At 41.1% G+C, this 8,833-nt stretch overlaps 1 pseudogene across 1 annotated transcript in view; it reads left to right on the top strand.

The window, feature by feature from the left end:
* The first annotated feature begins 1,988 nt into the window (after positions 1-1,988).
* The window catches only part of LOC309631215 (Y-box-binding protein 1 pseudogene), a 215,513-nt pseudogene continuing 208,668 nt past the window's right edge, over positions 1,989-8,833 (top strand). The window contains exon 1 of the transcript XR_014249518.1: positions 1,989-6,004. The product of XR_014249518.1 is annotated as a Y-box-binding protein 1 pseudogene (transcript). The remainder of the gene's footprint in view (positions 6,005-8,833) is intronic.

Here is an 8,833-nt window from a genome sequence, read left to right as displayed (position 1 = left end):
AGGGGTGTCTGTGGGAGGGGAGGAGTTCCTACATCCAGCAGGACCCACCCATGGTTAGGGGTCCAGCGGTGATGGGGGAGACCCTGGGGAAGACAGTGGGGGAGGGGCGCAGAGGGAAGGGAACGCGGCCAGCGCTTTCCTTGTACACTTAGGCACCAGGGAGCCTACTGGGCTCCCAGGCCTAATCCTCTGCCCTCAGAGCCTCCCTCCTACCATGCAGGGCCCAAGCCCCGCCTCTACACCCCCACCCAGGGCCCCACCTCTACACTCAGAGATGCCCTTTGAGACCTCCTCCAAACAGGCTGGGCCTAAACCCCACCCACACACCTTCACCCAGGGCCTTACCTCCAAACTCCAGAACTCCATACTCTGGAGGCCCCCCCTGCTTTGGACATGCTGACTCTCCCCTTCCATGCAGATCCTAAGCAGAGGCTCTGTCCCATGCTTGAAAGTCACCCTGCCTAGATCCTGCCCCAAAGGCCTTTTCTGGCTGCATGGATCCTGAGCCTGGGCCCTGCCCCAGGCTCAAATGTCACCCCCCACTCACCTAGGTCCTGCCCCACCCTAAACCCCGCCCCTGCCTAAGTTCCACCCCCACCTAAACTCCACCCCCCATAGCCAAGGCTTTTTTTTTTCTTTTTTCCTCCTTTAGATTGAGGTTCTGTTTTACCTTGTTGATTCATTGATGTTGATTCATTTATATTTTTATTTTTCCTAATAAGTCTTTTATTTTTCTAATTTTATTTTATCCTTTACACTTTGTTAATGTTCTCTCCATTTGGCTTGTTCTCCCCACCACCCTCTTTTTTTTTTCTTTTTTCTGTTGAGGTTTTATTTTACCTTGTTGCAGTTGTTTCAATTATATTTTTATTTTCCTAATATATGTTTTATCTTTCTAATTTTATTGTTTTTTATTCTTTGATATTGTACTGCTCCTTTTTTTCTTTCTTTCTTTCTTTTTTTTTTTTTTTTTTGCCATGCCACGCAGCTTGTGGGATCTTGCTTCCCAGGCCTGAGGTCAAGCCCAAGCTCCTGTGGTGAAAGCTCCCAGTCCAAACCGCTGGACTAACAGAGAACCTCAGACCGCAGGGAATATTAATCAGAGTGAGGTCTCCTGGAGGTCCTAATCTCAGCACCAAGGCCTGGCTCTATCCAACTACCTGCAAACACCAGTGCGGGATGCCTCAGGCCAAAAAACCAGTAACAGAAGAATACAGCCCCACCCCTCAAAAAAAAAAAAAAAACAACTTAATGATAAAAAAATATGTTACAGACGAAGGAGCAAGGTAAAAACCTACAAGACCAAATGAATGAAGATGAAATAGGCAACCTACCTGAAAAAGAATTCAGAGTAATGATAGTAAAGATGATCCAAAATCTCAGAAACAGAATGGAGAACAAGCAAGAAACATTTAACAAGGATTTAGAAGAACTAAAGAGCAAACAAATAGTGATGAACAACACAATAACTGAAATTAAAAATACTTTAGAAGCAATCAATAGCAGAATAACATGAGGCAGAAGAACAGATAAGTGAGCTGGAAGTTAACTGGTGAAAATAACTGCCAGGGAGCAGAAAAAAGAACGAAAAGAATTGAGGACAGCCTCAGAGACCTCTGGGACAACATTAAATGCACCAACATTCGAATTATAGGGGTCCCAGAAGAAGAAGAGAAAAAGAAACGGTCTGAGAAAATATTTGAAGAGATTATAGTCGAAAACTTCCCTAACATGGGAAAGGAAATAGTCAATCAAGTCCAGGAAGCACAGAGAGTACCATACAGTATAAACGCAAAGAGAAACATGCCGAGACACATATTAATCAAACTATCAAAAATTAAATACAAAGAAAAAATACTAAAAGCAGAAAGGGAAAAGCAACAACTAACATACAAGGGAATCCCCATAAGGTTAACAGCTGATTTTTCAGCAGAAACTCTGCAAGCCAGAATGGAGAGGCAGGGTCGATCGCCGGGCTTATCCCGCCCGTCCCGCCATTCTCGCTAGTTCGATCGGTAGCGGGAGCGGAGAGCGGACCCCAGAGAGCCCTGAGCAGCCCCACCGCCGCCGCCGGCCTAGTTACCATCACATCCCGGGAGAAGCCGCAGCTGCCGCAGCCGGCCCCAGTCACCATCACTGCAACCATGAGCAGCGAGGCCGAGACCCAGCAGCCGCCCGCCGCCCCCCCTGCCGCCCCCACCCTCAGCGCTGCCGACACCAAGCCCGGCACGACGGGCAGCGGCGCAGGGAGCGGCGGCCCGGGTGGCCTCACATTGGCGGCGCCTGCCGGCGGGGACAAGAAGGTCATCGCAACGAAGGTTTTGGGAACAGTAAAATGGTTCAATGTAAGAAACGGATATGGTTTCATCAACAGGAATGACACCAAGGAAGATGTATTTGTACACCAGACTGCCATAAAGAAGAATAACCCCAGGAAGTACCTTTGCAGTGTAGGAGATGGAGAGACTGTGGAGTTTGATGTTGTTGAAGGAGAAAAGGGTGCAGAGGCAGCAAATGTTACAGGCCCTGGTGGAGTTCCAGTACAAGGCAGTAAACACGCAGCAGACCATAACCATTATAGACGCTATCCATGTCGCAGGGGTCCTCCACGCAATTACCAGCAGAATTACCAGAATAGTGAGAGTGGGGAAAAGAATGAGGGATCGGAGAGTGCTCCTGAAGGCCAGGCCCAACAGCGCTGGCCCTACCGCAGGCGAAGGTTCCCACCTTACTACATGCGGAGACCCTACGGGCGTTGACCACAGTATTCCAACCCTCCTGTGCAGGGAGAAGTGATGGAGGGTGCTGACAACCAGGGTGCAGGAGAACAAGGTAGACCAGTGAGACAGAATATGTATCGGGGTTATAGACCACGATTCCACAGGGGCCCTCCTCGCCAAAGACAGCCCAGAGAGGACGGCAATGAAGAAGATAAGGAAAATCAAGGAGATGAGACCCAAGGTCAGCAGCCACCTCAACGTCGGTACCGCCGCAACTTCAATTACCGACGCAGACGCCCAGAAAACCCTAAACCACAAGACGGCAAAGAGACAAAAGCAGCCGATCCACCAGCTGAGAATTCGTCCGCTCCCGAGGCTGAGCAGGGTGGGGCTGAGTAAATGCCGGCTTACCATCTCTACCATCATCCTGTTTAGTCATCCAACAAGAAGAAATGAATACGAAATTCCAGCAATAAGAAATGAACAAAAGATTGGAGCTGAAGACCTTAAGTGCTTGCTTTTTGCCTGTTGACCAGATAACTAGAACGATCTGCATTGTCTATGCAGCATATGGGGTTTTTATTATTTTTACCTAAAGACGTCTCTTTTTGGTAATGACAAACGTGTTTCAAAAAAAAAAAAAAAAAAGCCTGGTTTTTCTCAATACACCTTTAAAGGTTTTTAAATTGTTTCATATCTGGTCAAGTTGAGATTTTTAAGAACCTCATTTTTAATTTGTAATAAAAGTTTACAGCTTGATTTTTTCAAAAAAGTTAACAAACTGCAAGCACCTGTTAATAAAGCTCTTAAATAAAAAAAAAAAAAAAAAAAAAAAGAATGGAGAGGCAGGACATATTTAAAGTGATGAAAGGGAAAAACCTACAACCAAGATTACTCTACCCAGCAAGGATCTCATTCAGATTCTATGGAGAAAGTAAAACCTTTAGAGACAAGCAAAAGCTAAGAGAATTCAGCACCACCAAACCAACTTTAAAACAAATGCTAAAGGAACTTCTCTAGGCAGGAAACACAAGAGAAGGAAAACACTTACAAAAACAAAGCCAGAACAATTGAGAAAATGATAATAGGAACATACATATCGATAATTACCTTAAATGGAAATGGATTAAATGCTCCAACCAAAAGACATAGACTGGCTGAATGGATACAAAACAAGACCTGTACATATGCTGTCTGCAAGAGACCCACTTCAGACCTAGGGACACATACAGACTGAAAGTGAGGGATGGAAAAAGATACTCCATGAAAATGGAAATCAAAAGAAAGCTGTGGTAGCAATTCTCATGTCAGACAAAATAGACTTTAAAATAAAGACTATTACAAGAGACAAAGAAGGACACTACATAATGATCAAGGGATCAATCCAAGAAGATATAACAATTGTAAATATTGATGCACCCAACAAAGGAGCATCACAATACATAAGGCAAATGCTAACAGCCATAACACGGGAAATCGACAGTAACACAATAATAGTAAGGGACCTTAACACCTCACTTACACCAATGGATAGATCATCCAAAATGAAAATAAATAGGGAAACACAAGCTTTAAATGACATGTTAAACAAGAAGGACTTAATTGATATTTATAGGACATTCCATCGAAAAACAACAGAATACACTTTCTTCTCAAGTGCTCATGGAACATTCTCCAGGATAAATCATATCTAGGGCCACAAATCAAGCCTTGGTAAATTTAAGAAAATTGAAATTGTATCAAGTATCTTTTCCAACAACAATGCTATGAGACTACATATCAATTACAGGAAAAAAACTGTAAATAATACAAACACCTGGAGGCTGAATGATACACTGCTAAATAACGAAGACATCACTGAAGAAATCAAAGAGGAAATCAAAATACCTAGAAACAAATGACAATGAAAACACGACGACCCAAAATCCATGGGATGCAGCAAAAGCAGTTCTAAGAGGGAAGTTTATAGCAATACAATCCTACCTCAAGAAACAAGAAACATCTCAAATAAACAACCTAACCTTACACCTAAAGCAACTAGAGAAAGAAGAACCAAAAAACCCCAAAATTAGCAGAAGGAAATAAATCATAAGATCAGATCAGAAATAAATGAAAAAGAAATCATGGAACCAATAGCAAAGATCAATAAAACTAAAAGCTGGCTCTTTGAGAAGATAAACAAAATTGATAAACCAGTAGACAGACTCACCAAGAAAAAAAGGGAGAAGACTCAAATCAACAGAATTAGAATTGAAAAAGGAGAAGTAACTGACACTGCAGAAATACAAAGGATCATGAGAGCTACTACAAGCAACTATATGCCAATAAAAAGGACAATCTGGAAGAAATGGACAAATTCTTAGAAAAGTACAACCTTCCAAGACTGAACCAGGAAGAAAGAGAAAATATAAACAGACCAATCACAAGTACTGAAATGGAAACTGTGATTAAAAATCTTCCAACAGGGGCTTCCCTGGTGGCGCAGAGGTTAAGAATCTGCCTGCCAATGCAAGGGACATGGGTTCGAGCCCTGGTCTGGGAAGATCCCACATGCCGCAGAGCAGCTGGGCCCGTGAGCCACAATTACTGAGCCTGCGCGTCTGGAGCCTATGCTCCGCAACAAGAGAGGCCGCGATAGTGAGAGGCCCGTGCACTGCGATGAAGAGTGGCCCCCACTTGCCACAACTAGAGAAAGCCCTCACACAGAAACGAAGACCCAACACAGCCATAAATAAATAAATAAATAAATAAATAATTAAAAAACAAAACAAAACAAAACAAAACCAAAAGGTTGCCAGTAATCTTTAAAAAAAAAAAAACTCTTCCAACAAACAAAGCCCAGGACCAGATGGCTTCACAGGAGAATTCTATCAAACATTTAGAGAAGAGCTAACACCTATCCTTCTCAAACTCTTCCAAAATATAGCAGAGGGAGGAACACTCCCAAACTCATTCTATGCGGCCACCATCACCCAATACCAAAACCAGACAAAGATGTCACAAAAAAAGAAAACTACATGCCAATATCACTGATGAACATAGATGCAAAAATCCTCAACAAAATACTAGCAAACACAATCCAGCAGCACATTAAAAGAATCAGACACCATGATCAAGTGGGGTTTATCCCAGGAATGCAAGGATACTTCAATATACGCAAATCAATCAATGCGATACACCATATTAACGAACTGAAGGATAAAAACCATATGATCATCTCAATAGATGCAGAAAAAACTTTTGACAAAATTCAACACCGATTTATGATAAAAACTCTCCAGAAAGTAGGCATAGAGGGAACCTACCTCAACACAATAAAGGCCATATATGACAAACCAACAGCCAATATCGTTCTCAATGGTGAAAAACTGAAACCATTTCCTCTAAGATCAGGAACGAGACAAGGATGTCCACTCTCACCACTATTATTCAATATAGTTTTGGAAGTCCTAACCATGGCAGTCAGAGAAGAAAAAGAAATAAAAGGAATACAAATTGGAAAAGAAGAAGTAAAATTGTCACTGTTTGCAGATGACATGATACTATATACATAGAGAATCCTAAATATGCTACCAGAAAACTGCTAGAGCTAATCAATGAATTTGGTAGAGTAGCAGGATACAAAATTAGTGTACAGAAATCTCTTGCATTCCTATACACTAATGATGAAAAATCTGAAAGGGAAATTAAGGAAACACTCCCATTTACCATTGCAACAAAAAGAATAAAATACCTAGGAATAAACCTAGCTAAGGAGACAAAAGACTTGTATGCAGACAGCTATAAGACACTGATTAAAGAAATTAAGGATGATACAAACGGAGAGATATAGCATGTTCTTGGATTGGAAGAATCAAAATTGTGAAAATGACTATACTACCCAAAGCAATCTACAGATTCAATGCAATCCTTATCAAACTACCAACGGCATTTTTCACAGAACTAGAACAAAAAATTTCACAACTTGTATGGAAACCCAAAGACTCCGAATAGCCAAAGCAATCTTGAGAAAGAAAAACAGAGCTGGAGGAATCAGACTCCTGGACTTCAGACTACTACAAAGCTACAGTAATCAAGACAGTATGGGACTGGCACCAAAACAGATCAATGGAACAGGATAGAAAGCCCAGAGATAAACCCACGAACATATGGTCACCTTATCTTTGATAAAGGAGGCGAGAGTATACAATGGAGAAAAGACAGCCTCTTCAATAAGTGGTGCTGGGAAAACTGCACAGCTACATGTAAAAGAATGAAATTAGAACACTTCCTAACACCATCCACAAAAATAAACTCAAAATGGATTAAAGACCTAAATGTAAGGCCAGACACTATCAAACTCTTAGAAGGAAACATAGGCAGAACACACTATGACATATATCACACAATATCCTTTTTGACCCACCTCGTAGAGAAATGGAAATAAAAACAAAAATAAACAAATGGGACCTAATGAAATTTAAAAGCTTTTGCACAGCAAAGGAAACCATAAACAAGACGAAAAGACAACCCTCAGAACGGGAGAAAATATTTGTAAATGAAGCAACTGACAAAGGATTAATCTCTAAAATATACAAGGAGCTCATGCAGCTCAATATCAAAAAAACAAACAACCCAATTCAAAAATGGGCAGAAGACCTAAATAGATGTTTCTCCAAAGATAAACAGACTGCCAATAAACACATGAAAGGATGCTCAACATCACTAATCATTAGAGGAATGCAAATCAAAACTACAATGAGGTATCACCTCACACCTTTCATAATGGCCATCATTAAAAAATCTACAAACAATAAATGCTGGAGAGGGTATGGAGAAAAGGGAACCCTCTTGCACTGTTGGTGGGAATGTAAATTGATACAGACACCATGAAGAACAGTATGGAGGTTCCTTAAAAAACTAAAAATAGAACTAGCATATGACCCAGCAATCCACTACTGGGCATATACCCTGAGAAAACCATAATTCAAAAAGAGTCGTGTACCACAATGTTCATTGCAGCTCTATTTACAATAGCCAGGACATGGAAGCAACCTAAGTGTCCATCGACAGATGAATGGATAAAGAAGATGTGGCACATATATACAATGGAATATTACTCACCCTTAAAAAGAAACGAAATTGAGTTATTTGTAGTGAGGTGGATGGACCTAGAATCTGTCATCCAGAATGAAGTAAGTCAGAAAGAGAAAAACAAATACCGTATGCTAACACATATACATGGAATCTAAAAAAAAAAAAAAAAAAAGGTTCTGATGAACCAAGGGGCAGGACAGGAATAAAGACGCAGATGTAGAGAATGGACTTGAGGACAGGGGGAGGGGGAAGGGTAAGCTGGGACGAAGTGAGAGAGTAGCATTGACATATACACACTACCAAATGTAAAATAGATAGCTAGTGGGAAGCAGCTGCACAGCACAGGGAGATCAGCTCGGTGCATTGTGAACACCTAGAGGGGTGGGATAGGGAGGGTGGGAGGGAGGCACCAGAAGGAGGGGATATGGGGACATATGTGTACATATAGCTGATTCACTTTGTTATACAGCAGAAACTAACACAACATTGTAAAGCAACAATCTCCAATAAAGATGTTAAAAAAAAAAAAAAAAAAACTAGTAAGTGGAACACTCCTAACTGGGTCAAGTGCTTTTTCTACTCCAATGTAGCTCTTGTTATTTACTTGCAAGTGGGGGAGTGTGCTTAGTGTTTTCCCATCCCTGGCTGTGTGTGAAACCATAATCCAGACATACTGAATCATAATCTACAGTACTGGGATTTCGACATCTGTATTTTCTGAAAACTACCCCCTGCTCAGCGTTGGGAACTCATCTCCTAAATAATACTCTTTTTTTTTTTTTTTGGCTTGTTGATTCATTTGTTTCCATTTTTTTAGTGTGGCAAAAAACGCAGAACCATCTTAATCATTGCTAAGTGTACAGTTCAGAAATGTTAAGTATAGTATTCCCACTGTTGTAGAAGTCTTTAAAATGTTTTCATCTTGAAAACTGAAAGTCTAAACCCATTAAACACTAATTTCCTCTACTTTTTTCCATTATTTTATTTTGAAATAATTTTGAACTCACAGGAGAGTTGCAAGTACAGTACTGAAAACT

Source organism: Balaenoptera borealis (genome assembly GCF_965194805.1).
Source record: "Balaenoptera borealis genome assembly, chromosome: 6".
Classification (NCBI taxonomy): domain Eukaryota; kingdom Metazoa; phylum Chordata; class Mammalia; order Artiodactyla; family Balaenopteridae; genus Balaenoptera; species Balaenoptera borealis.
This window is presented reverse-complemented; position numbering and strand designations above follow the sequence as displayed.